Source organism: Armigeres subalbatus, chromosome 2, assembly GCF_024139115.2.
Source record: "Armigeres subalbatus isolate Guangzhou_Male chromosome 2, GZ_Asu_2, whole genome shotgun sequence".
Taxonomy (NCBI): domain Eukaryota; kingdom Metazoa; phylum Arthropoda; class Insecta; order Diptera; family Culicidae; genus Armigeres; species Armigeres subalbatus.
In genome coordinates, this window is record NC_085140.1 from 147,294,151 (window position 1) to 147,321,663 (window position 27,513).

Genomic DNA, 27,513 nt, shown 5'->3' on the forward strand with positions numbered 1-27,513 from the left:
GGAACTTATTTTGCGAAATAAATACGTACTTCATACATGGAGACTCCAATGCACAATGCCGTTGTTGTTTAAAATTTTAGAACAATCCGTTGTCGTTCATATTATAGATTGTCCTATGTACCTATCACCTATCTATGACTCTATTTGATACACATTTCAATCAAATCAATCACCTCCAATCAAATCAATTTAAATTACACACATGGCCCATTTTCCAAATTTGGCTCTTCATTTCTCGCAAGGTAACCAACGCATGACAACAGCACCATCCAATCAATTTACATTACCATCAGTTCCCAATAATCCATTCGTGTGTCGTTCAGTTTATTTGTTCCGGGGCCAGAACCATTAAAATCGCAAACCGCGTATGATTCGCATCCGTGACGAGACGAACGAGGCAACAATTTCGGAGATCGATTCCTGAATGATGGAACCATTCTACGAACATCGATCGGAAACCGCGTACTTTACCGTCACATTTTATTGCCCTCCACGAAGTCGTTAAAACTCCGTTGCAGCAGCAGTGCTCTGAGGTTTTTCATTTTTATTTTTTCGCATCCGGTGCCCGAATATTGGCAGGACGAGGAAAAATCTGAAGCAACGAAAAACGTGCTTACGAACTATAGCACTTGATTAAGCTGTTATTATTCAGCTTTATGGGCGATTATCGAACCGTGATTGTCGGCTCCCGCTCTGCTGCTTCGATTTTTCCGAAGTGCAATGTTTTGTAAATTAGATCCTTATCACGCGTTCGGCCGTCGGTTGGCTGGCAATTGATGTTTGGCTAAATCGATTCTCAGTATTTTTTTTTTTGACGAGAGATGTGTGAATGAATAAGAATGGGGTGTCGTCCCTCCATGGTGCCTGTACCCAGATCATTTGCATTTAAATCGATTTCGATCAACAAAGATGCTTAAGTGTATCGGCAATGGGCGTATGCTCGTAGAAAATATATTACTTTTGATAGGTAAATTTTAACTTTTTCGGGTATGGTAGAAAAAGTGATCGAAAACCTTATGAATAAATATTAATAGTCGAACAGCCTGTGGCACATACTGTTGAGTATGTGTGCATTTCAGTTTTTACATTTCTATGAATAGTCAAACAACATTTATTTGCAGATGAGTTTAAAGTAAGGGAAATATTTTGATTGCCTATATCAAAGAAACAAAGAACTTCGAAAAGCTGACGTTCTTAACAATTTGTTTAAAGACTAAAAAGTATTTCAATCAAGATGAGAAGAGGGAAATAGAAACTCGATTGTTTAACACTTACGTTATTGTGTTTTATTTAGTACCATTATTATTATTATTATTATTTATTCAGACTAAGGCCGAAGTGGCCTGTGCGGTAAATAAGAGTCTTCTCCATTCGGCTCGGTCCATGGCTACACGTCGCCAACCACGGAGTCTTCGGAGGGTCCGCAAGTCATCTTCCACCTGATCGATCCACCTTGCCCGCTGCGCACCTCGCCTTCTTGAGCCCGTCGGATCGTTGTCGAGAACCATTTTCACCGGGTTACTGTCCGACATTCTGGATTCCCGAGCAGCACAAGTCGGACAAAAATGGTTGCAGCAACTTCATTGTGACTAAATCTGGTCATATTCGAGTTGCAGTAACCTAAGTGGAGCATGTGTGCTGCTAGGGTACGTGCCCGGCCCACCGCAGTCGTCCAATTTTCGCGGTGTGAACGATAGATGGTTCTCCCAACAGCTGGTGCAACTCGTGGTTCATTCGCCTCCTCCACGTACCGTCCGCCATCTGCACCCCACCATAGATGGTACGCAGCACTTTCCTTTCGAAAACTCCAAGTGCTCGTTGGTCCTCCACGAGCATCGTCCAGATCTCGTGTCCGTAGAGGACTACCGGTCTAATGAGCGTTTTGTAGATTGTCAGTTTGGTACGGCGGCGAACTCTATTCGATCGGAGCATCTTGCGGAGTCCAAAGTACGTACGATTTCCAGCCACTATGCGTCTCCGAATTTCTCTGCTGGTGTCATTTTCGGTAGTCACCAGTGAGCCCAAGTACACAAATTCTTCTACCACCTCGATTTCGTCACCACCGATGCAAACTCGCGGTGGGTGGCTCACATTGTCTTCTCTTGAACCTCTTCCTGTCATGTACTTCGTCTTCGACGTGTTGATGACTAGTTCGATCCGCTTAGCTTCCCTCTTCAGTCTGATGTAGGCTTCCCCCATCTTCTCAAAGTTACGTGCCATAATATCTATTGTCGAATTCGTTTTTAAACCTGGGTCAGTGCCAACCCGAACCCTGAATAAAAAAACATTTTCAGTTCCATCTGTCATTGGATATGTTGATGTGCGTAGCATCGTGTTTGTTTTGATTCGAAACATATGATCCAGGACATCCAGTGCACTGGCAGTGCGTTGGCGTTGACTAATCAGATCATGATAAATAAATATGTTCAAGTGCGTGAACTGATTTTTGCGGATAGTGGAATTTTCTTTTGGGGAGATATAAACAGGGAAACTGCTCCTGGAATTCATCTCATGGCTCCGATATTCATCCCATCAAAAACAAAGCAATGGAAAGGAATTTGGATTGTTTATAATTTTTATGATTTTTTCAGCAGTGAGCACGCATGTTGACAAAAAGAGGCGACGAAATTGGTGCTGCATTTCTTTGTTTCCCGTTGAGATGAATATATGTTCAGTGAGATGGAGAACGGAACAGTTCCCCTATTTAATTATATTCAATAATCCTGTGCACATTTTTATACCAAGAATTCCGTATTTCCGTAAATTCATCTATTTCTGCAAAAGTTTTTTTTCGGAGAACACTCAGAAGCCTGTAATAAAAATTCTCCAGGATTCGCTAATTTGTTTTCCTCGCTACCTCTCCTGATAAAGGTAGCCTCACACCTCGGGAAAATTTTCCGCCGTATTTTGGGCCCCGTGCATTTTCAATTTTCAAGAATCTCCCGGAGGAATGGCTCAAGGTACTTCCGGGGGAATTTATGTACGAAACTTGCGGAGCAATTCCTGAAGGATGCTTCGAGTAAGTTCCTGTATTCTAGAAGGATTTCCTGAAGGAATTATATAGTAGGAATTTTCAAATTAGTTCCTGGAGCAACTTCCAGAGAAAATCCTGGAACAGTATTCAAAGATATTCCTAAAGGAATTTTCAAAGGAATTCATCTTGAAAGAATCCCTTGGAAAAAAAATGGAGGAATTCTTGACCGATATCGCCAAAAATTCAAGAAAGAATTATTGAAAGAATTTCTGAAGTAATTTCTGGCAGAATTCCCGAAGAAAATTTTGAAACGCACGAAAGAGAAATTCTGCATCAGAAATAATTCTATTTAGTATTCCTCAAATATATTTTTTTGACAATTCTTAGCGGATTTTGTGAACGGGTTTCAAGGGGAATTCCCAAACTACATAATTCCATCCACCGACCTAATTTAGGACATCATCTGTGAGGAAAACTAAATGAACTTATGAATACATAACTTCCCTAACAATTATTTTCAAAACTGAATCTAGACAACATTACCGGATTAATTTCATTTTAAACTACAATAACAAATATCACAAAATTCCTCGAAAAAAGATTTTCAACGCGCATTTTATTTTAATAAACAGATAATTTCGTTTCTCCCTTCTGCTTGTTTATTCCGCCCAGTCCCACCCACCCACGTGGTTTTGACAGTTGTAGTACAGTTGTATTGGTGAACCCGGTGTGAAACCGTGAAACAACACAGTGCGAACCCGACAGCTTTGTGGTTGGAACTAGTGCGAACCTAGTTCCAACCTGAGCGAATAAAAAAACACTTTGACAGCACTTAGGTTGGAACTGGTTCCAACCTAGGTTGGAACTTTTTAAAAACGAATTCGACATATGTCGTCGGCGAAGCCAAATCGCTGGACGGACTTATTAAAAATTGTACCACTCGTGTCAATCCCTGCTCTTCGTATTACCCCTTCCAAAGCGATGTTGAATAGCAGACACGAAAGACCATCACCTTGCCGTAACCCTCTGCGGGTTTCGAAGGGACTCGAGAATGCCCCTGAAACTCGAACTACGCACATCACCCGATCCATCGTCGCTTTGATCAACCGTGACAGTTTATCCGGAAAACCGTGTTCGTGCATTAGCTGCCATAGCTGGTCCCGATCGATTGTATCATATGCGGCTTTGAAGTCGATAAATAGATGATGTGTGGGCACGTTGTATTCGCGGCATTTCTGCAATACCTGACGTATGGCGAACACCTGGTCTGTGGTAGAGCGTTCACCCATAAATCCCGCCTGGTACTGCCCCACGAACTCTCTTGCAATTGGTGTCAGTCGACGGCATAAAATTTGGGAGAGTACCTTGTAGGCGGCGTTCAGCAATGTGATTGCGCGGTAGTTGCTACAATCCAGCTTATCGCCCTTTTTGTAGATGGGACACACGACACCTTCCATCCACTCCTGCGGCAAAACTTCCTCCTCCCAAATCTTGGTAATGACCCAGTGCAGCGCTCTAGCCAGTGCCTCACCACCGTGTTTAAATAGCTCTCCTGGTAGTTGGTCAACCCCAGGGGCTTTGTTGTTCTTCAGCCGGCCAATCTCCTCCTGGATTTCTTGGAGATCCGGAGCCGGTAGAATTAGGTCCTGCGCGCGTTCCCCCAGGTCCATCACCATACCGCCATCTTCGTCTGCCACATCGCCATTCAGGTGCTCTTCGTAGTGCTGCCGCCACCTTTGGATCACCTCACGCTCGTTCGTAAGAAGGTTCCCGTTTATGTCCTTACACATATCAGGCTGTGGCACGTGGCCCTTACGTGAACGGTTCAACTTCTCATAGAACTTTCGTGTGTTATTAGCACGGTACAGTTGCTCCGTCTCTTCACGGTCTCGATCTTCCTGCTGACGCTTTTTCCTCCGGAAAATCGAGTTTTGTCTGTTCCGCGCCTGTTTATATCGTGCCTCGTTCGCCCTCGTGCGGTGTTGCAGCAATCTCGCCCATACTGCATTCTTCTCTTCTACTAACTGCTCACATTCACCGTCATATCAGTCGTTTCTCTGATCCGGGGGCACCGTGCCAAGTGCAGCGGTTGCGGTGCTACCAATGGCGGATCGAATATCTCTCCAGCCATCTTCAAGAGACGCTGCGCCTAGCTGCTCTTCCGTTGGGAGTGCCACTTCCAGCTGCTGCGCGTATTCTTGGGCTAGTCTACCGTCTTGTAGCCGCCCAATATTAAGCTGCGGCGTCCGACTTCGACGCATGTTGTACACCGTCGAGAGTTTTGAGCGCAGGCATACTGCAACAAGGTAGTGGTCGGATTCAATATTCGCATTGCGGTAAGTGCGGACGTTCGTGATGTCGGAGAAGAATTTACCGTCGATTAGAACGTGGTCGATTTGGTTTTCCGTTTCTTGGTTAGGTGATCTCCATGTGGCCTTGTGGATATTTTTGCGGGGAAAGAAGGTGCTTCGGACTACCATTCCGCGGGAGGCTGCGAAGTTTATGCATCGTTGGCCGTTGTCATTCGATACGGTGTGCAGACTATCCGGTCCGATGACCGGTCTATACATTTCCTCCTTTCCTACCTGCGCGTTCATGTCACCGATGACGATTTTGACGTCCCGCAGTGGGCATCCATCGTATGTCTGCTCCAGCTGTGCGTAGAACGCTTCTTTCTCGTCGTCGGGTCTCCCTTCGTGTGGGCAGTGCACGTTGATGATGATAGTTGAAGAAACGGCCTTTAATCCTCAGCTTGCACATCCTTGCGTTGATTGGCTGCCACCCAATCACGCGTTGGCGCATCTTACCCAGCACTATGAAGCCGGTTCCCAGCTCGTTGGTGGTGCCACAGCTTTGGTAGAAGGTAGCCGCTCGATGCCCGCTTTTCCACACTTTCTGTCCTGTCCAGCAAATCTCCTGCAGCGCCACGACGTCGAAGTTGCGAGGATGTAATTCATCGTAGATCATCCTGTCGCAACCTGCGAAACCTAGCGACTTGCAGTTCCATGTTCCAAGCTTCCAATCGTGATCCTTTATTCGTCACCTAGGTCTTTGCCGATTATATCGAGTCGCATTATCTCTTATATTGTTCGTTTTTTTTTATTTGCTAATTATCTAATACATGCATTCATCTCTTAGACTAGGTGTTCCGTGTTTTCTTAACACTATCATCCTTATTTGCTATGTTATCTTCTTCTTCTTATTGGCATTACATCCCCACACTGGGACAGAGCCGCCTCGCAGCTTAGTGTTCATTAAGCACTTCCACAGTTATTAACTGCGAGGTTTCTTAGCCAAGTTACCATTTTGCATTCGTATATCATGAGGCTAACACGATGATACCTAATGCCCAGGGAAGTCGAGACAATTTCCAATCCGAAAATTGCCTAGACCGGCACCGGGAATCGAACCCAGCCACCCTCAGCATGGTCTTGCTTTGTAGCCGCGCGTCTTACCGCACGGCTAAGGAGGGCCCAGCTGCTATGTTATATTTTTAGTTATTATTAATACATTTCAATTGCCTCTGGCAGTTAAAATTTTTCCTCTGGTTGAATTAAACCATGTAGGAATTACAATGTTTTCTACTTAAACTAAACTTAACCTAAATTACACTAAGGGTACAAGGAGCTAATCGTTTCAATAGAAGACTGCAACGATTTTTGTCTAAAATTCGAAATTATTTTATTGGACATTTGTTGCAATGTCTCAATATTAGAAATTCTATGAAGTTCATTGGTACTATACCACGGAGGCAACTTCAGAATCATTTTCAGAATTTTATTTTGAAAAGTGCCTTCTTTCTGGTATTGCAGCAACTAGTCCATATTGGTACAGCATACAACATGGCAGGTCTAAAAATTTATTTGTAAATCAAAAGTTTGTTCTTAAGACAAAGTTTTGATTTTCTGTTTATAAGTGGATATAGACACTTAATATATTTGTTACATTTGGCTTGAAGGCCTTCAATGTGATTTTTAAAAGTTAATTTTTGATTTAGCAGAAGTCCTAAATATTTAGCTTCGCTAGACCAATTAATTGGAACCCCATTCATAGTGACAATATGTCTGCTAGAAGGTTTCAAATAAGAAGCTCTCGGCTTATGTGGGAAAATTATAAGCTGAGTTTTGGAAGCATTCGGGGAAATTTTCTATTTTTGCAAGTAAGTGGAGAAAATATCCAAACTTTTTTGCAATCTACTACAAATGACACGAAGGCTACGCCCTTTGGCTGAGAGACCTGTGTAATCTGCAAACAAAGATTTTTGACACCCTTGTGGTAAATCAGGTAAGTCAGAAGTAAAAATGTTATACAAAATGGGCCCCAGTATGCTGCCTCGGGGAACACCAGCTCTTACAGGTAATCTATCAGATTTAGAATTCTGATAGTTTACCTGCAGTGAGCGATCTGATAAATAATGTTGGATCAGTTTAATAATGTACAGAGGAAAATTAAAATTCATCAATTTTACAATCAAACCTTCATGCCAAACACTGTCAAATGCTTTCTCTATATCAAGAAGAGCAACTCCAGTCGAATGTCCTTCAGATTTGTTGAGCCGGATTTAATTTGTTAACTCTTAATAACTGATGAGTGGTTGAATGCCCATGGCGAAAACCAAATTACTCATCAGCAAAAATAGAATTATCATTAATATGAACCATCATTCTATTCAAAATAATCTTTTCAAACAGTTTACTTATTGAAGAAAGCAAACTGATTGGGCGATAACTAAAAGCCTCAGCTGGATTTTTGTCCGGCTTTAAAATTGGAACAACTTTGGCGTTTTTCCATTTATCTGGGAAGTATGCCAATTGAAAACATTTGTTGAAAATACCATCATCACCCGGGGCTTTCATATTTTTAAATTTTCTAGTAATAGATCTCACTTCGTCCAAATTAGTTCCCAACGAAGGGTCAAAAACATTATCTTGGTTGAGAATGTCTTCGAAGCTTCGTGTAACCTGATCCTCAATTGGACTAGTGAGACCTAGACTCAAATTATGGGCACTCTCGAACTGCTGAGCAAGTTTTTGAGCCTTTTCGCCATTTGTTAATAAAATTTTATTTCCCTCTTTAAGCGCTGGAATTGGCTTTTGAGGTTTTTTTAAAGAATTTTTCGTTAATTTCCAAAAGAGTTTCGAACTGGGATCCAACTTCGAGACATTATTCTCAAAGTTGGTATTTCTCAGAATAGCGAAACGTTTTTTAATTTAATTTTGCAAATCTCGCCAAATAACTTTCAACGCGGGATCGCGAGTTCTTTGGTATTGCCTTCGCCTCACATTTTTAAGACGGATCAGTAGCTGAAGATCGTCGTCAATAATAATGGAGTTGAATTTAATTTCACATTTAGGAATTGCAATGCCTCTGGCTTCGACAATTAAATGTGTCAAAGATACAAGCGCATTGTCAATATCACTTTTGGTATCCAAAGGAATATTAACATCAAAATTCTTATCGATATATGTTTTATATAAATCCCAATCAGCTCTATGATAATTAAAAGTAGAGCTGATTGGATTATAAATGGCTTCTTGTGAGATTTCAAATGTCACAGGAAGGTGATCAGAGTCAAAGTCAGCATGAGTTACCAATTGGCCACACAGCTGACTTGAATCCGTTAAAACCAAATCAATTGTCGAAGGATTTCGACTGGAAGAAAAACAAGTAGGGCCATTGGGATATTGAATAGTATAATATCCCGCAGAACAATCTTCAAATAAAATTTTGCCGTTGGAATTGCTTTGAGCATTATTCCATGAACGGTGTTTGGCATTGAAGTCACCAATTACGAAGAATTTTGATTTGTTGCGAGTCAGAATTTGAAGATCAGCTTTCAACAAATTCTTTTGCTGCCCATTGCATTGAAAAGGCAAATAGGCTGCATTGAAGGAAAATTGACCAAAATTTGTTTCAACAGAAACTCCCAAGGTTTCAAAAAATTTTGTTTCAAACGAAGAAAATAATTTATGTTTGATACGTCTATTAATGACAATGGCGACCCCACCACAGGCGCTGTCAAGACGATCATTTCTGTAGATAAAATAATTTGGATCTCTTTTAATGGAGAGTCCGGGCTTTAAATAAGTTTCAGTTATAATGGCAATATGCACATTATGAACTGAAAGGAAGTTGAATAATTCATCTTCCTTACCCTTTAGAGAGCGGGCATTCCAATTTAGAACTTTCACACAATTATTTAGATCCATTAAAACGGAGTCCGATAACAATTTTGTGTGTGTACTTTATACCAACCTGAACAGCTTCTGGTATGGTATTTGCTTTGAACATTGCATCAATCATGTGATGCAATTGTTCAGTTAAAAATCAAAATCGGAAGCAGTCATGCTACCTGAATCGGCAACATGACCATTATTTTCCGTTGGAACATGGGTATAAACCTCATTTTTAGAAGAGAAATTTTGTCTACCAGCAGCGATGTTTGTATACGTAGGTCCATTGGAAAAATTGGAATTTACTGAAGTGCTTGCTACCCGTTGACGAGCGGCAAAATTTGTTTGTGAATTGTGGTGGGTATGAATTGCTCGACCGGTAACTGATTTCGAAATTTGAGCGTTTGAAAAATTTCTACCCGTCGAATCTGGGATCCGATTGGAATTTCCCGTCATCAATTTTGCACGGGAATTCAAAACTTTTTTGCGTGAAGGGCATTCCCAGAAATTGGATTTATGATTGCCCCCACAATTTGCACATTTAAATTTATTGGAATCTTCTCTCACAGGACATGCGTCCTTGGCGTGAGAGGTTCCACCACAAATCATGCATTCAGCATCCATGTGACAATGTTTGGTTCCATGACCCCACTTTTGGCACTTACGGCACTGGGTGGGGTTTTGGAAATTTCCCAGGCCTGCGGAAATGTTCCCATGTAACACGGACATGAGACATAATACAGGCCTTTTCCAAACTTTTCATATTATTTAGTTCACTTTTGTTAAAATGAACTAAATAAAATTCTTGAGAAATGCCCCTCTGGGAAGTACAAGAGTGGGATTTCTTTTTCATTTTAATTACTTGGACTGGTGAAAATCCAAGTAATTGAGAAATTTCAATTTTAATCTCATCCAGTGATTTATCATCACTGGGGAGACCTTTCAAGACGACTTTGAACAATCGCTCAGTTTTGTCGTCGTATGTGAAGAATTTATGGCGCTTCTCAGTTAAATACTGAAGAAGACGTTTGCGATCGTCCAAGGATCCCGGCAAAACACGGCAGTCACCCTTCCTAGCAATCTGAAATGAAACCTCGATCCCCTGAAGGTTACTCAAAATCTCATTCCGAAAGCCAGAAAACTCGGCAACATATACCACAATTGGCGGAATCCTTTGCTTTTTCGCATGAATCGAATCACCTGGGCTAGAGGTATATTCGATTTGCTCAATTTCATCATTAATCAAATCGAACTGATTGCTCAGTTCGATTGGAGAAGAATTATTTCCGATATTAGAGTTAGAAGGAATATCTGAATTCTCCAGCTTCCTTCTATTTTTTCCGCGCTTTGGCAGGACGGTCTTGAAACCTTGTTTCTTTGAAGGAAGTGGAGAATTCAGAGACTCCCCCTTCCTCTTGTTTTTATCAATGCTCATGGCTGAGCGTGGAGACGTGACCTTCTAAGAAATTTTTTCCCAGAACGGTGTCCTTGCAGAATTACCACCGCTTGTCGGAATTTTACTTCCGCAAACGGGTCCAACGTAAAACGAAGGCACGGGTCCTTGCAAAGATCGTAACGGGATCAGTGGGTACAAATAGCGCTAAGAAGCACTGTTGAAATTAAAATAGCTTCGGGTAGTATTAAAAACTTCCTTCCGCAAAGAGAGAAAGAATCGCACAGCACGAAAGCATGATGCGGTCTGTCTTATATTGTTCGTAATTATTGGTTTTCCAGGCGGCTTATTGGGCCTGCGCAAACCTCCTGTCTCGCCGGAGGGCCATCGTGTCAGGGCTGTTTAGCGTCCCACCTAACACCAGGACTTGGGCTTGTGCGCTTTGAGCGGCACACGGTCGCTTTGGCGGAGCCTACTTGCGGATACATGCAGCTTTTTATAGAGGTTTAACAGGGCCCACTGTCAAACCCCACCACATCCTAGGCAGGCGCCACAACTCGCAGATGGCCTGGGGAGGGATCGTCAAGCCCTTGGACATAGTCCCTGCTGAATGAAAATGCAACAATCTCTATAACAATTTTGAACTACAAAATGAACAGATAGCATATCCGTGTGTTGTAAGAGATAGAGCAAAATAAATTGCAACAACTTTTGTGCATCATTTTAGGTAGAACCTATTTATATACTTTTTTGTTCTCATTTTATGTTCCTTTTCACATGGTATTTAAGGAAGGATCTGGAATACAGCTATATTACACTGAGCTGAATGCACTCCTTTCACAATGTATTATGCAACTCTCTCGACAATATGTTTTGCTGAAAAAAATCTGAAGCACCTTTTTGGGTTGCTATTTTTGTCCTCAAAGGAATGCTGCAGTAGGCTGACTCATAACTAATAAAATTGCATAATGTGTAATGCGAGGATAATGTGAAACTTTAATAGAATATATTGTTCAAACACCTTCCTGTTTACGCTGTCAAACGATGTTATAATTTCCGCATCCTATTGAAATGTTAATTGCTAACATAAAATTTTTGTTTGCTCACGACTAAGGTATTACTCGATGTAGATTTCAAGCTTCTATATGCGTTTTGTGAGGTTTAGATATATCAACTCTATTTTCATATCGAATTATTCTTGAATTCTGCTTGCCTTCCATTAAATATAAACCTTGGCTTTCATCAAATAGAAATAGAGTACTGATTTCTAGAAAAATAATTACAAAAATACACAAACAATACCAGTTTATGTTTTATGCATACCTGCGGGAATGTTTTAGGCAACTATCTTTCACTTTTATCGTTAAATGTTCACCATGACGATTTGGAACCAGTCTAATGCTGCAGTAGCTTTGAATGACACAGCCGGGCCGCCACCTACATATATGAAAGGAAGCGCATGCCGACAAAAGAACCGCATGTTTCTGTTTACCGAGGAAAGTTTGGTACTCAGCTTCACTTTATTACGAATGGGCTCTTGTCTTCCCCCTTCTCTAGCTTTGGCTCTTACAGCTTGCACACACCCAGCAGGCAGTCGCAAAGAAAAATGGGAAACTACACGCGACGAAGTGGTGGTTGGCACGATATTTTGAATTTCAGATGAAGGAGTTGCCATTTTAGCAGTCCTCGTGGTCGATGGGGTGAGCTGGAGAGTGCTGGAATGAACAACGTTGTGATGCAGGTTTTGACGGTTTGATAGACGTGGAAAAGCGGCACACAACGGATATCGGTCACGGGGGAATCGGAAAGCAAAATGTAATAAAGAATTGTCACCTCAAGGGGGTGTGGTGTTTTAAAGGTGGATGAAGGCGAAAAAAAAGCAGTTCAGCTAACATTGACTATTGAGTATGATAATTCCTTCTTTCAGTGCGGCTTTACAATTTATGTTTTGTTATATTCGTTGAATTGAAGAACCATCAAACAGCGGATTGAAAATAACTTATAGTAGGGAGGTGAATCTGTAGCTTTGGGCCTTCCTCAGCCGTACGGCTACAAAGCAATACTATGCTGAAGGTGGCTGGGTTCGATTCCAGGTACGGGCTAGGAAATTTTTGGGTTGGAAATTCACAACGATGAATCGATTAATTGCAGTAATCGATTAATTTGCGACATCTCTAGTTGAACCTATTTTTGGTCACTTTTCCTGTATTTGTCAGTGTCGTTTCAATAGGGTATATGCATGGTTCCAACCTTAGCGTATTATGCTGTGGTTGAGCACATTTATCGTTTTAAATCTTCATATATTGAAGCTCTAATCAAAATTATGCTACCAGACGGCGTGCTTACTTCTGGTTATTACGCCAAGTAGTCATAAACAACAATAATTGTGCACAATCTATTTTTTGAACCTGTCTAACTTACTCATATTTTAATGAACCTTAAATTGCAACATGGAAGCTTACAAACATGCTGAAGGAAATCTGTTCCATTTATTACGAAAAATAAATTGAAAATATCTCACTAACTAAGATTTATGATTGAGCAAATTAATAAACTCTTTAATAATAACTAATACCTTCAGCCTAATCGCCCGCCTAGAAATCACAAATTTAATTAGGTGTTAAACCATATAAATTCTCATTACTGTCAGGCGAATGGTCCTTGGTGTTGTTACATATTTTTCTTTCATACCGGGCAAGATTCTCGCCAAAGATTTCCCCCGAGCCGTTCGCGAAATCTCCATCATCGTCTTCTATGCTGCGCAGCAAGTAGCTACTGCTTACCGATTTCATGGACCATCGCCCCTAGAGCCTTCTCTCGTTTTGGCAACTCACCGCAACCAACGGCACATCCTACATGTTGTTTATGTAATGGAATCGCTGCTATCGTCGCCACAGCTCAACATCGACTTTCGCTCCAAGGCAAGAAATCAGCATTCATCGCTTTACGGCCTCGTAAAAGTACTCTCTTGAGACAGTTTTGGCATTAAATAATAAACGCTGGGGGAGAAAATTCATCCCCATCAATTCGAATAGTTTATCACCGCAGCCCTTGTAGTGGGCTTGCCGGGTGCTTGCGGACTGACTCTGAAGGCTGTTCTTTTAGAAACCCGACGAAACGGAATCTTGATACCGAGACGGCAGCCGACTGTCGCCTTTCTTGCTGTCGCGCTTACTAGTTTGATTGTCCGTTACAAGTAGATACTGGCCACTGTTGGGTTTATAGTCGTAACTGACGCGAAGATTTCGCAAATCGTAAAGATTTACGGACCGACGTGATTTTTGTCTCGCTGGAAAATGGGCTGTAGTTCGAAACAATGGACTATTCCGATTCATGTTATCAAAATGTGACTTCTAGAATGGACGCTGGTGCTACTGCTGTATCAGCAGTATTTGCAATCACAAGAAATGGTGACAATTAATGTGGATAGCAGAAGTTTGTTGACGATTTATCATTTGAGATTAAATATACAACACTATGATTTTACTTCCACTCGTTTTTTTTCTCCTAAAATGATTTTTTTAGCATACGCCGAAATCGAATATAAAAAAGAGTTTTTTTATTTTCGTTATACCAGGAAGAGCCAGGGCCGACAGTTTTTGGAGGCCTCCAAATATACGAAAAAGGTTGATTATGGTGCTATGGTGATTATAGGGCGGGCCAATGAACCCTTCCACTCCCGGACGCTCCCCTCCTCACATAACTCACGCCATGGCCAATAGAATATTTCATTAAATGCTAAATTAAAATTTACCAAAGACTGTCCATCTCAAGTGAGCCAATAATTTTAAACACCGTTAAATGAATTTATTTTACCTTCCAGGTCATCACAATGGGGTGAACAATCGAAAGTGATCTGTTATGTGTACAAGGTAAGTGGATTATCACACCGCTAATTGAGGTACCCTTTGTCGAACGAACGTACATACGGATTGTTTTAGCGTATATTAGCTAATTAGTCGATATCTGTTGCAGTAACGAAACCTCGAACGGAAAGGAAAGTGCTTGAAAATGAAAACTAACTGCGAAACAGTGTAAAATCCTATGATTGTATTCCATATAAATTTAACTTCATTGACTGATTTTCTTCTAATTAGCTATGACTCAAAACTATAATATTCGACACACAAGTTTGACCATAGTTTTCGAAAGCAGGGACAAAAATCTCAGGATGTTGAATGTTACGCGGATTTGTTAAGTGGGTTTTATATTTTTAGTACGGTTCATTTTTACGCAGATTAATATTATTTATTATCGCGTTATCAATGAAAACTGGTTGGTCTATTTTTGCTTTTCCCTTATAGGGTTACAGCCCCTGGACTTCATATCATAGCTCCTATACTCATCCCACGAAAACCAAAGCAATGAAAAGATATTCGATTTGTTTCTTTTTGTGTGTGTGTGTGTGTGTGTGTGTGTGTGTGTGTGTGTGTGTGTGTGTGTTTTTTTTTCTTCCTAAACATTGGAGGGGGAATCTGCTCAACAGACATCCTGGGTTGACCAGGAAGTGCGGGGTTAGGGGCCACCTCCAACGAGGGAGGCAGGACTGCATCCCCGACCCGCTAAACCGTTTCCATTGCCGCCAAGCCCATCGTCCCTTCGGTACAACCAGAAAGTAATGCTTCAAAGGGGGGCCAGTGCATAACGCACCCTCGAGGTTAGCTGCGTGTCCTTGCAGCATCGAACATCGTGACTCGCTTTTTTAGAAAAACACCATGGTATTGTGCCAGCGCATTGCCGGCTTTCCAGGTGGCCTTACCACGCCCTATGTCCTCGGAAGGTGGGCAGGGTCCCTCTGCACGACTGGTATCAAGAATGATGATGCCGCGTGCACCCCAAATTGACCTCTCTGCGATAGGGCCTATTCGCCAGCACTGGGTGTTCCTGCTGGGTAGACACCTTTACGTGGTGTGTTACGGGATAAGATCTACCACGGTTACATTGCCAGCTACAGGCAAATCCTGACCCAACGATTACCTTCCTCATTATCCAACTCCGTGGTACTTATGAGGGTGTCGCTAAGTCGGTGGCCTCTCGTTAAGTAAGTACTACATCAACACTTCCTTCCTCTCCCTAGTTACGGTGAAGATGGGCGTGGCCAGGAGTAGTAATCCTCATGCTTTTGTTATTTTTGTTTAAGACTGGAATCAAGGACCACTCCCCTTTTTGATTTCTGATAGCATTCTAGATAAGGATCTCAAAAGTAAAACATGAGTATCACTAGTGTCCAACCTACGAATTACACCGTAACAATGCTAATGCTAATGCTAATGCTAATGCTAGGGCTATTCGCCAGCACACAGAGGGACTTGTCGACGCGGTGCCTACGCCTGCCCCAGCCTTGACGAGGACCCCTTTCCGTCCTCGGGCTCGGAACCCGCCCGGTTGACCGACGCCGCAAAAGCGACGATACCATGTTGTTCTTCGCGCGGCCACTTGTTCGATAAAAGGATCGAGTTCGACCACAGGGCACCGGTATGACCCATGAAGCCGACTCCGAACTCTTGGACCACCTCTTATTTGCGCCTGAACTAGCCATTCCTCGAGTCCACGTGCCACCTTCTGTGTAGCTCCGAGACTATTTGGACGATAGCCGATAAAACGGCGTTCCAGCCAACATCATCTTTACACATCCTCCGGACTAGGTTGTCCGGGGTAGTCTCCAGACCACATATGCCAAGCAAGTGGTCACGCATTGTGCGAAAACGCAGGCACACGAACAACACGTATTCCGCCGTTTCCTCTAAACCTGCGCACACCGGACACTCGGGCGAGGCCGAGTGCCCGAACCGGTGTAGATACTGTCTGGTGTAAAGTGATTTCCCCATGGCGCCTCTTGAGCCACGTACCTATCTCCGGTATCAACCTATGTGTCCATCTAACCTTAATACGTACTTTCTAACTTCGTTCTGTAGCAGTTAATATGCAGGGCCGTGCCCCAAGCTGGCCCCCATACCTCAGTATGGACAGAGTGACACTAGCCAGAAGCTTGCGCTTGCTGGCATAAACCGCAGAGCTATTGGACATCATCCGGGACAATGCCACTATAGCTGTGGAGGCACGCTTGCAGGCGTAATTGACGTGGCTACCAAAGGTGAGCTTATCGTCGATCATTACCCCCAAGAGTTTGATGGAGGGTTCAGAGGTGACCGCGCAGTATCACTGCTCTTATGGTTGTTAACAACAACCACCTCAGTCTTGTGGTGGGCCAGTTCTAACTACCTGGAACTCATCCACTCCTTCACAATTGCGATAGAGTGGGCTGTAGTCAACTCCACCTCTTCGATCGATTCGCCGTAGACCTCCAGCGTAATATCGTCAGTGAAGCTTACGATTACCACGCCCACCGGGAACTTCAGCTTCAAGACACCGTTGTACATGACGTTTCATAACACCGGACTTAGTATGGAACCTTGCGGAACCCCTATGGTTATGTCAACGCACTTCCGCCACCCCCCCCCCCTCACTCCGTGTCGTATACCAATATTCGATTCTGGAAGTAGCTTCCGAGAATCTTCTACAGGTACTCGGGAATTCCAAGACGCTGGAGCGCATCTGCAATAGCTGCCCAACTGGTACGAACCGAAGCCACGAACGCCACCCGTCGTTCAACACGCTCCTCTTCTGTGCGTGCTCGCTGCATCCGCCTTCGTGCCCGTAGGCAGGCGCGGTGCCGGTTCGCTATTGCTTGAGTCCCCCAGTAAGCCGGTGGCCTCCCATTCCTAGGGTGGACTTTCCTAGGCATGGTAGCATCGCATGCACGCAAGAGTACTGTTACCAGCCGCTCGCCGCTCAGACCGAGAGTATTGTGCTCGCGGCGGAGCGCTTCCTTAAACACCTTGTCGTCGAAGTACGATGTCTTCCACATACGAGGGCTAAGCCTCGCCCCTTCTTCCGTCCGTTGAATACTGGTCGTATAGTCGATACTGTAGCGAACCGCCAGGTGGTCGCTGTGAACTACTCGTTTGGCTAGGGCTCCAGAACATAACGTCGATAATCGACTCGGCCCGTTCCAGCTGTAGGTACTTTTGGTACCGAGATTTGCAGAATCCACATCCAACATGGCTTGTGATTCCAGCAGGATCTGCCCCCGTTGATTCGTGGAACGGCTTCCCAATTCCACGGCGTTGAAGTCCCTCGCAATCACCACCGGCCTACGCCCCATTAAGTTAGCCGTCAAACAATCCAGCATACGACCGAACTGCTCGATCGACCATCGAGGAGGCGCATAGCAGCTGCAGAAGAACACCCCGTTGATTTTGGCAATGACGAAGCCCTCGTATGTCGAAGACACCAACTCTTCTTCAACTCAGGTTTAGCTGCGTTACCTGCACTGTGATTTTGCAGCACGCTTAAACGCCGGGCACTTCGAACCCCCCATGGGGTGCTTGCTGTTTGCAGCTTTGCTGGAACAAATCAAACAATTGGGAGGGTTCGTGCAGCATTGTGCCTTATGTCCCTCCAATCCTCAGCGTGCCCACAGGACACACCGACCATCACACTTCGACGCTACCTTACTTGACTACCTTGGAGGCGTCCGCTATAGATAGCCGAACCAATGCTACCTGTGTCCTTGCTGGACCTTTCCGTAGCAAAACGGCTGCAGTGGGCGTCTCCACTTCACACTGTCGCCGCAGTATCGTGACGAGCTCTTTGACTTCGGTGATCTCGTCCTGGTCTTTAACCCATAGTTTCACCTCCGTCGTGAGTGTCCTCATCTTGACCGTCTCGCCTAGGGCTTCCTCCGCCAACTTCTTGTAGGCGGCGCCAGAGCTGGCATTTCCTCACACACTGTGCACAATGAGGAGATTTTAATACACACCACAGAGAGTGACGCTGATACTCATCGTGTAACAAAGCCAACACGGTGAGTGAGGACGAAGACGAAGAGTGAGAGAATCATGCCGGTGAGAGCTGGGCCAGCACAAAGTTGTGCCACTTAGTGCAATTGGGAACGATTTCGTTTTCTATGAAGCTCGCTGATTTTTTTTTGGAACACAAACATACTTGGCTTGTGAACATTATTTAAAATTATTAATCTCAGTTAGAAAGGACGAGGTTTTAATAAAGTCTGGCGCACCATGTCAAATTGTCGAATAAAGATCAAATAAAAAAGTTTAAGAAGAAGAAGAAGCTAAAAGATGATACATATTTGGAAAGAATGGCACGGGAAAGCAAACGGTTAAATTTTGAAAACGCTTGTCGAAAATTCTAGAAGCAATTTAGATAATTTTAGTTAGCAGTACTGGGAAGAACTTTCCTTATATTGTATAAAAACACATAATTTTGATTTTGAATTTTATTCTGTGATATTGCACTGATGTCTAGAATTTGTGAGAAGAGTTTTATAAATTTCGCCGAGTACTTTCCCGTGCCATTTTTATCTAATATCTTTCGGCTTCTTCTTCATGCAACCTTTATTCGCCTGGAGACGGAAGGGGAATTAAAACTGTTTATTTTTAGCTTGGCGTAAATTACAAATCTTTTCCAAAACTATTTTACACAGATTGTGCAAAATAAACAGTGTTTTTCAATGAAATTATGTGAAAACTTTCATACGGCCGTGAACATTATTTTAAAGGTTGTAGACAGCAGGAGTACATTGGGCATGATGCTAACATCAAGAAAAAATTTAGCACTGAAATGAAATAATGGTGCTTTATATAAATTCAATGTTTTCCGTTTTGTTCCGAATTTAGACCCTTTATATTTACCAAGATTACCTGACGGAAATTGTATTTAGAAATCGTCTCGTCAGTAACTTATTTTAAAGCAGGTGGGACGGAATAATGCTGGTAGTACAATTGCTTCTTAATAGTTTTGCCCACAGACATCCCAAAAGCCAGCAAAAACAAAAATATCTTATTACGCATAAATAGAATCAACAGCTACGTTTAACTTTCCTTGACAATGTTTATTTTTATTCTGTTTGATTCACCGTTTTGTCAAAACTCATTGAGGAACACGGTGTGTTTATTTCATCATTTATCCTCAACTCTTCGTGTCTGACAAATGCATTCGAAACAGTAGAAACACAAAGAGGACTCACTGCGTTGTGGAAGAGAAAGAATGAGCGATAAGCGAAACACACTCTCTGCGGTCTTTTTGAGGAGTGCAAAAGACACGCACAATTCGACTACTCTGAGGAGTATGCCAGCCCTGGGCGGCGCCCTTTTGCGAGATGCCCCGCTTCAGCTCGAGGATCATCTCGCCCATCCGGGTACGTCTTATTCGACGTACGTTGGCGCCGAATTCACGAATGCGGTACCGGGTATCATACCAGCAAGGATTCCTTGAATCCAGGGATGCTTAGGGTGCTTACTCTGAAGAGCGGCGATGACACTTGCGGATCCTGTGAAGACGACAATCGGCTTATCAGCCGGATATGTGAAAACAACAAAAACGACGGCGGCTTCGGCTGAGAAGATGTTGCCTTAGCGGGCTAAGCTCTCGGTTTTAGTAAGGTTGGGTCCGGAAACTCCAAAATCGACACCACTGCTGTAGACGGATCCATCCGTGTACCGGATTTTATGGTTCCGGAACCCTGTTGTTATTAATTCTAGAACGGATGTTCTCAGCTCGTCCGTGTCATCTCCTCTTCTGAACCGGGCGCCAATAGTGTGATCGATACTGGTGAGAGGCGTGCCATTGGACCCACGCCACTGGGGTGACATCGTTGTCTGACCTCTGTCCCTTATTTTACACCGACAATTGGGAGGGGCAACCTTTTCTATACGGGCACTCCCCTTAGCCGCAGTTGCCATCATTCCTTTAGCGGCACCGCTTGCGGCTTTCTTCGATTCGCGCTCTCCACCCAGGGCAGGCCGTTCTCCCGGCGCACTTCAGCTACACCACTCGTCGGAGGCACTTGCTGCGGTTGTTCAGCAAGAACATGATCATTTCCATCTTCTGGCCACCGCTTCCGTCCTATTCAATATCGATGGGCACTTCGTCCTACACACCATTTCTGTATCGCCTATCCCCAGTGTTCTTCGGTGACCTATTAAGGCGACTTCTGCTACAGCGTAAAAATCCACTTTATCGCTAACTGCTTCTTCCTCACCATTATTTATTTTTCAGATGTTTCGTGACGACATTTGAGTCGCACGAGAAGAAAGTTCAATCACTGCTCACTCCTTAGCCTAGCGGTAAGATGCGCGGCTATAAAGCAAGACCATGCTGAGGGTGGCTGTGTTCGACTCCCGGTGCCGGTCTAGACAATTTTCGGTTTGGACATTGTCTCGACTTCCCTGGGCATAAAAGCATCATCGTGTTAGCTTCATGATATACGAATGCAACTTGGCTTAGAAACCTCGCGGTTAATAACTGTGGGAGTGCTAAATGAACACTAAGCAGCGAGGCGGCAATGTCCCAGTGGGGGATGTAATGCCAATAAGAAGAAGAACCACTCCTAAGCTCTGCGTATAACGTGGTAAAGGACACATTCTGAGTGCTCATACATCCACAGGCTTCGTTGGTGGCCTGCCATTTCTTTCACAGCTAATACCATGAACCGCCTTGACACGGATCGTTCAACACCGTGAGATTAGAGATTAAGGGACATCTTATAATATTAGATTCAAAGCCAGTAAGACCGATAATAATATGACCAGATATACCATGTCAAGGTATCTATATTTACCGGTAACTAGATCCATACTGCATTCTTATCTGCTCACATTCTCTACAAGCTGCGCCTAGCTTGTCTTTCGTTAGAAGTCCCACTTCCAGGGTGTCGGGCCTAATCAATTATAGATTTCAGTTGAATCAGTGAGGAGTTTTCCAAAGGATTAAATAATTGAGAAAAAACTTCCTCAATAGCTAGGATGAAAACTATTAATAAATGATAGCTCTTACTTGTCATAAGACAAATTTGTACTATTCCATTTAATTCCACTATTTTTTGTACCTTTGACAGATACGTAATTCGACCTCAAAAGTAAGGCCGTCTACTTAACCCGAATGATCCATACATTTTAAACTTTTGATCAATAAAAAAGAAAGCATGATCAACGGGACTCTCGTAGCGGGACACGATGGATGCGCGTGATACATCATAGGTTGTTGTCGCTAAGGCGTCCTGCCGCGCAAAATCGACAGGTGTTTCATCAAAAGGTGTAAAATCGCATTCTTCATCTGTTTCTTCAGCACTTTTTATGCGCCCTATTCCGCTAACTGAAGTTTAGATTTCTTGACATATTATATTACTCCAGTAAAAAAAATCTCGATTAATAATTGAAATTCGCTCAAATACTGAGAAAAAAACTATAAATATTGAATTGCTTTTGAGCTTAAAGACAAAATATCATTGAAATATCTAACTACGTGCATTAGTTTTAATATACAAAATAATGAAATCAAATGTGACCTCTCGTCGAAATCGCCATTAAATTTCTCATATAAGCAGCCACTTAGGTGTGAACGACATATTCTCTTTAACGATTTGATGAAACACTCATCCTTCAATAATGTTTACTATTTCATGTTTCTCGTAACAAGCTCTCATCTTCAATAGCCGCTCTTTATCGGAAGGTCCTCCGTCAGCCAGCAGTAACCAGTTGACACGTATTTATCCTTAAATTCCGTAGATATTAATTGGTAACCCTATCCATCCAACATTCCGCCAAACAAGCTGAAGACCAGCGCTGGGTCATCACCGCGCATGACACGTTATCATCCCTCGTCAACCCCCCCTGTGTCAAACGAGAGAGCGTACGAGGAGAGATAGCGGAAAGCTTCCACCAAAACGGGTGAGAGAATCGCACCGGAGATGGGAAATCTGATGGTGGAAAACCTTCGTCGCCTTCCAGGCCAGGAAGCTGCATATGGCTGTTCGCTTGGCCAAGGGATTTCTCTCCAGTCTGCTGGCGCCAAAGCCGCGAGAAATTCGTTGGGCTTCTGGTGTTGGTTGCGATAGCATTTCTCGATACACACGAACACCACCACTGGGCAGCTAGTTTGCATTCCATCTCTTGCGTAAAGTAGACGGTTTACCGGATAACTCCTCAACAATTGAATAGTGGGTAGTGTTTTCAAAGCCAGATTCCTGAATAAATAAGTTCTATTGGTAGCATAATCTATTAGGATAGTGATTGAGTTTTCTGTTGAAGTGGTGCTATTGATTGAAGGGACAATTGCAGAGTCATCCTCCCAAGATTCTATTTCCTGTGCGGGACGAAGGGTTGTGTTTTTCCAAAGCTTTTCTACGTAGGGGCATTTTCATCTGGGGTAAATTGTATTCATAGTGGTGTGCGCTGTAGGTCGATCTGTGTAAGGGGTGAGGACTGTCGGTCGAAAGTATAATCAGGGTGTAATTATTTTTGGTTCGCTGTTCTAGAAAACGGAAATTCCACCACATCCAACCGCGTCCGCAATTCAGCACTGAACCTAAACGTATCGTTGTGATGCGAATTGCGATACAAAGCCGGAGAATGTATCTCTTTTAATGCAGTGCACGATATCGTAAAATGGTTATTTTTGTGTCCTATGTAAACTTACCGTAGAGGATTTTCATTAGCGAATCAGCAATTCGATCCCTGTCCCTTGTTCATTAGCTGTTCAAGCTACCGGTGGGAAAGGAAACATGAGCTTATTCCTAACATAGCAGTTGCATTGAAACCAGACTCGGGGGTTGTAAGGCGAAGGGTTGTTTTGAGACACAAACTTTCCTATCGACGAACGTGATGTGAACTACGGGCACGAATACACACAAAGCTCCAGGATGCGAAGCTTGGATTGGAGATTAAACCTGAATAACGTAAGTGTGATTTATTAAATTGTTTTTGTCTGCACTTTATCTGTCTATCTGACATCATAGAATAGCTAAGCAAGAAGAATTGTGACACAAAGGAAGGTTCACCGATGTCGAAATCACAGTTGCATAGTCTTTTTTCATTTTTCAACTACGGAGACGAGCCAGCCTCGGGCTGAAAGTCTCCTTAATAAAGACACAAAAAAAAAAAAAAAAAAATTCAACTGGTAACGCGTATTCATCCCAGATATGAACGTCTCGCAGTTTAGTACGTCCACAATTTTTAAGTCAAGTTAACCAATTTATTTATCATGTGGCTAATACTATTTCGCTTCGCCCAGGAAAGTCGAAAATATCTTTCACCTGTAATTTTTCTATTCCATACTAATGAGCTTTCTAGTAACACATCCTACACCCGAACAACAAATCTTACAACTATTATTTATTGTAATATAAATTATTCTGCAAGATTTTTATACAGATACTTTATTGAAATAATACAAAATTGTAATATTTCAATACAATGCATATTAAATGCATATTGCAATGATTGTATTAAAACCTTCCAAAGTTGCATTATGCTAAAATTTGGGTATGGCGAATGTTTACGTTTCATACAACATACAATGCAATGTTTTGAAAACTTATATGAGCAATTGTTCACGTGGGGGGGGGGGGTTAGTAAGGGTTTATAAAACTGATCAAAACCTGTACACGTATATATGAACAGCCCCTTAGATAATGGAGGGGAGGATAGCGATACAGTGGATCCATTCGCAAAGGATGATCAGTCAAATCCACCTCAGAGTAGGCCGACCATAAACGGTAAGGAAGGACTTGGCAAGTCAGAGGACGTGTTATTCTGACTATTCTGACGCAGCTGTTGATGACCTACCAAGAGAAGGCTTCCTCTTCCTGTCATAGTCAGAGAATAATTGTGATGACGGATATCACAGACATGATTGTGTATTTTCTCGAGAACCACTTGAATAACAGCAGGAACTTCAAGAAGGCAACTGAAACTTGGTCGTTGTGACGAACCAAGATTGGATGTCCCTGCTGCAATCCAGAGTTCAAGTCAGATCCCTTTGCCGAGCAGTCGCTATCCATTAGGTTAGTTCAAATTTCAAAAATGTTCGAGAATTCCAACTCCCATATGTCTATCAGTTTCTTTTCAACGATTTAGCAGTCCTGGCAAAATTTCAGGCAATTTGGAGGTGGTTTAAGGGTGACGTAAAGGCAATTTGTGTTTACATGAAAAAAAAATGTTCAAATGTCAAATAGTCATGAATTCAAATATACAACCACAACTTCCGTTTCTGGAATCTATATAAACAAGACCTGTGGTTAACTCATTAGTTTTTAGTTGATTTAACGGTTTTTTTTACAGAGGTAAATGGTTAAAATGGTGAGATGAGTCTCAACTTAGCAATGTTAAATGAACTCAAAATAAATAAATTTGTCGCAGGTTCAATTTATACACCCAAAACAATTCTGTGTGACATTCTTTGTATTAACCATTTTGTATCAAATCACGCATTCAACCTATCAGAGAATGTCATACTTGTTAATACAGCTCATTGCATTAAGTCGGTTTATTTGGTTTCGATCAATACATCCAAACGAATCTCGTTGGCTCCTCCTAGAACAAGTATATGAATCGCGTACAGCAATATAACTTTAACCCACACAATCTTCCCGATTCCATTTAGCTTGATAATGGAAAAGGACACAAATATGCATGGTGCTTATTCCACTCGTATCACTCATTGCTATTCCTGTTACCCTTCCACTTGTCACATCCGCATAGCATGAAACGTGAATTATGATTGCCTTTGGTCGCATCGTTCCTCAACTGGTAAATAGTCCAGATGGTTAGCGCGTCAGTTTAGATGTGCTTAAGTGTTGAGGGTCTCGGGTTCAATTCCCGTCTACGACCGGGTTTTTTTGAATGGTTGCGGAGGTTGTCAAGTATACAACATTTCATTCTCCGATGGGGGAGTGTAAAATTAGATTCAATGTAGACACCAGGGTTTCGACTTTTCATTTCAATGAGACCAAAGCAAGCATTTTTCGGGCCAAGGGAAAATCTTGTTTCGTTGTTTATGTTGAGGATCATCTTTCACCCATCAATCTTTTCTCTAGAATTAGCATTGGAAGATAAACGAAAATCTTGCCTGTTAGATGAAAATCCTTTTTCGTTTCATCACTTTTACCTCTCACTCACTTTTCGCGAGAATTATCGCAGAACAATTACAAAATTGTATGGCCGCGCCGATTCGAACCCACAATAGTAACAATAATAGCTGTGGGGATGCGCATACTTTAACCACACCACCACGCTATCTGTATGAAAGCGATAAGTTATTTGTTCCTCATAAGCTACTACCATTTGCACTGATGATGCCACGAAAAGACTCGAATATGAATGAAAAGAGCAAACCAACGTTTGTCGGCAATCGAAGTGAGCGAAAAATTGTTTTCACTCTCCAGGCTGTTTTTCTTTCCCGAAAAGCGATTTCTCCCCGAAAACTTTCGTGAGGGAAAATCATGTGCTCCTGAGATTGAGTGAGCATTACGAACCCTGGTAGACACTAACCCATAACCAGTTCTTATTTTCTCATGACCGGAGACCTAATGCAAGGGCCTGCCGTTTGCTTAATACAGTCTGTGCATATGTCGCAAACGGTAGGCGAAACTAATGCGAGATCGCAATAAAATGTTGCAATCTCTGGTTGGGTGTATAGAACCCGATAACAGAGGAAAGGGTCGTATATTTATTTGAATTCATGACTAGAGGTGTGCGCCGCCGCGCCACGCCGCCGCCGCCGGCATTTTTGTTTAAAAATTTGCCACGCCGCTGATCTATAGTTTTCCATGCCGATTCAAATTTGAAAGAAGTCCGCAGAATTTTCAGTGGAAATTCCGGAGATTCAGTGGAATTCCCGTAGAATTTTCTGTTTGATCTCTAAAACATTGAAACTCCAGAGAATTTTTCGTGAATATACTAATGATTTTCTTGAAAACTCCGAACAATTTCTTGTTGAAATAAAAAAAAACTTTCCGTAAAAACTAAGAAAAAACTCGTGTGAAAATTACGAAGGATTTCCCGTTGAAATCCAAAGAATTTCTCGTTGGATGTTTGTGCGGAAAAGGATCGTTCGGAAGAAAACCATTTGGCCGAAGACTACAAGGCTAAAAGTTGTTTTGTCGAATGAATTGCTTGACCATTGTGTAAAAGACTATCTAGCTTAAAGTTATTTGGCCTCTGTCATTTGGTCGAACAGTTCATTTGGCTGAAAAAATCGGTTGGCCGAATAGCTCAATCGGCCAAATTTGCCCCCTGGGCAAAATGACATGAGGCCAAGAGTCTCGTTCGGCTGCAGTCCATTTTGGTTATTTTCAAGACATTAACGGAAGAATATTTTGAATTTTTCCGGAAAAAATGGATCAACTTCCCCAGATTTTTTTTAGTTCTTCCAGAACATGCATTTGAAAATAATTTTCACATTTTCCACGGGAACTACTATGAAATTTTGAGAAATATTTGAAATTACCAAAAGGAGCAACATTGTTTGAAATTTCAGAGGAAAATTCTTTGAGATTTAGAAGTTATTCCAAATTTCAACAGGAAAATATTCCTCAAAATTTACACAGAAAATCCTTCATAATTGTAGGAACTTGTGACTGGTAGAAGGGATGCTTCTACGTTGAATTTATCAATCTAGATTGTTTAAAACGACTGGACTAGAGCCAACGTTAAGGCAGAAAATTCTTCGGAATATCCGCGGGAGGCTCTATGGAATTTTCACGACGAAAACTTAAGTTTCAGCGAAAAAAAATTCAAAATGTAAATTTCATCAAAAATTCTTTGGTTTTATGGGCAAAATGCTTGTAGTTATCAAGAAATTTCTTTGGATTTCTACAAGAAATTCTTTGTATTGTCCATAAGAAATTCTTGGGAAATTCCATTGGAAGAATGTGACAGACGGCGGAATTGGTAATTTGTCGAAAAAGACCCCTATAACAGGTCGTCTGGTCGAATCGATCGTTTGGCCAAAGAAGTCATTATGCCAAAAATGCCGTTTGGCCGAAAATATCATTTGGCGTACTATAATTACTGAACGGATCATATGGTCATAACTGGCCACTCGTTGTGTTAAATTGCCTTTTTGACAAATGACCATTAAACAAAACTACGTAACTTCTACTTTTGAAGTCG

General features: G+C 42.4%; 1 protein-coding gene across 5 annotated transcripts in view; it reads left to right on the top strand.

Moving 5' to 3' along the window:
• The window catches only part of LOC134210979 (uncharacterized), a 331,489-nt gene that overhangs the window by 38,564 nt on the left and 265,412 nt on the right, over positions 1–27,513 (top strand). For 2 of the 5 annotated variants that reach the window (XM_062687456.1, XM_062687455.1), the window contains one exon: positions 14,364–14,412. The gene's annotated coding sequence lies outside the window, so the exon portion shown is untranslated. Of the gene's footprint in view, positions 1–14,363; positions 14,413–22,509; positions 22,608–27,513 lie in introns of those variants that run through there. The other 3 variants (XM_062687459.1, XM_062687457.1, XM_062687458.1) reach the window with 3 other exon arrangements.